The sequence below is a fragment of the Acartia tonsa genome, chromosome 15 (genome assembly GCF_053477335.1).
Source record: "Acartia tonsa isolate MP-2025a chromosome 15, ASM5347733v1, whole genome shotgun sequence".
NCBI lineage: Eukaryota > Metazoa > Arthropoda > Copepoda > Calanoida > Acartiidae > Acartia > Acartia tonsa.
In genome coordinates, this window is record NC_137274.1 from 7923466 (window position 1) to 7925831 (window position 2366).

The following is a 2366-nucleotide window of genomic DNA, read 5'->3' on the forward strand; positions in this document are numbered from 1 at the left end:
GACGTCACTGGAGTCTTGTTCCTCAAAATTAATACAAATTCGGGACATTTTTCTGTGTGTCCCTAAAAAGGTAGGACAACCAAACTTTAATACTTGTAGAGTGTCTTAACTGAATAAGCAGAATGTAAAATGTATAAAGTCTAAAGAAAATTGTTATTAGATTTGTTGCAAAACTTCTTAAATACAGGACACTGTTGAAGGACTTGATTATAGAGATGCTTCGCTTATAATGTTGTAGTTGTAGTAATCAGTATTACAAAAATCAAATGAATAGGAGCACAAAAATTGGCTACAAAAAAGTTAAAAATCATGTATTGAATGGACGTACTGACTTTCTGGTAACGATTATAAAGTTGCTACCCTTCCTAAATCGTACCTAATTGATATAGGAATCATCATGCAAAGTTTGAAGTCGACAGGACAATTCTAACCTGCTAAAATTAACGAAAAATGTGGGACGGACTGACTAAACCTAATTATAGAAAAGCTTCGCTTTAAAAAAAATGATATTTTTGAACAAATGACAGTTTGTGTATTTCTTTTAAACTTACAAACTAATACAAATATTAATATAAACTTTAAATTCTAATATGTATGTATATGGCATTAAGTCACCCAGAATAGACAAACTTCATTTATTTGTTTGCATATGAAGGAGGGTTATCCACGGATAGGAAAATTAAAAGAATTGAATAAAAACCCGGGACTATTCTTATCAAAAATTTCAACTTTTTGGTATGTCTCAGAATCGGTTTTAAACCAGTAGAAAGAATTGAATAGCTATTCATTACACCGTATTATAGGCAGCCCTTCGCGGATAGTTAAATAAAATTTTGTTTTTGTAATACGATACGGAATTTTTAAAAATGTATCAGAACCGGAGAAAAAAATATATTTGAAGCTATACATGGGTGGTTCTCATATGCCATATAAACTTACAATACTATGATAATAATACATAACATATACATTATTTGAAATATTAAATAAATGACAATGTGTTTTAAAAATTTAGTTCAGTTTTTAATCAGAAGATGGTGTTTTTTCTTATTCAAATTTTGTTGATGATGGTAAAAAAACTGTTTTACATTCTGAATGAGAGTTTTCATAAATAGTATCTTTGACTAGAAGCTTTATTAGTGCATTTAAAAAAGGGGATAGATTAAAAATATGTTGGCCTAAAAAGCCTGAATGCCGTTAAACTATAATAATGGATTATTCTGATATGACATCATCCCGTAGACTTTGGCAAAGAAGTTTTTTTCAATTTATCCCCTTTTTTAAAGGCACTTTAGAGAGCCTTCTCGTATTCATTCGAATCCGGTGGATAGGAACCGGTTTTCATCTATGTCTAGCATCGTATTATATCCAGTTTTCTACGAATATAGAAATGTACAATCATAAGATTAAAACCAGTTTTTTTTAAGCCGTGCCTTCGGCACCTCGGGGCCAAAAAACTGGTTTTAATCTTATAATTGTACATTCTATATCCGCGGAAAGCTGCAGAAGCACAAACAGACAGATAGACGTACACGCAGACAATTACACATACAGCCAAAAAGACAGACAAACAGACAGACAAACAGACAGACAGGCAGAAATATAAAGAAACAGAAACTCAAACAGACAGACAAACAGACAGACAAACAGACAGACAAACAGACAGACAAACAGACAGACAAACAGACAGACAAACAGACAGACAAACAGACAGACAAACAGACAGACAAACAGACAGACAAACTGACAGACAGACAAACAGACAGACAAACAGACAGACAAACAGACAGACAAACAGACATACAAACAGACAGACAAACAGACAGACAGGCAGAAATATAAAGAAACAGAAACTCAAACAGACAGACAAACAGACAGACAAACAGACAGACAAACAGACAGACAAACAGACAGACAAACAGACAAACAGACAGACAAACAGACAGACAAACAGACAGACAAACAGACAGACAAACAGACAGACAAACAGACAGACAAACAGACAGACAGGCAGAAATATAAAGAAACAGAAACTCAAACAGACAGACAAACAGACAGACAAACAGACAGACAAACAGACAGACAAACAGACAGACAAACAGACAGACAAACAGACAGACAAACAGACAGACAAACAGACAGACAAACAGACAGACAAACAGACAGACAAACAGACAGACAAACAGACAGACAAACAGACAGACAAACAGACAGACAAACTGACAGACAGACAAACAGACAGACAAACAGACAGACAAACAGACAGACAAACAGACAGACAAACAGACAGACAAACAGACAGACAGGCAGAAATATAAAGAAACAGAAACTCAAACAGACAGACAAACAGACAGACAAACAGACAG

General features: G+C 34.2%; 1 protein-coding gene across 2 annotated transcripts in view; it reads right to left on the bottom strand.

Moving 5' to 3' along the window:
• Positions 1-1053: 1053 nt before the first annotated feature.
• Positions 1054-2366, bottom strand: part of LOC145307197 (uncharacterized) — a 29534-nt gene continuing 28221 nt past the window's right edge. For both annotated transcript variants that reach the window (XM_080149569.1, XM_080149570.1), the window contains exon 25: positions 1054-1091. The gene's annotated coding sequence lies outside the window, so the exon portion shown is untranslated. The remainder of the gene's footprint in view (positions 1092-2366) is intronic.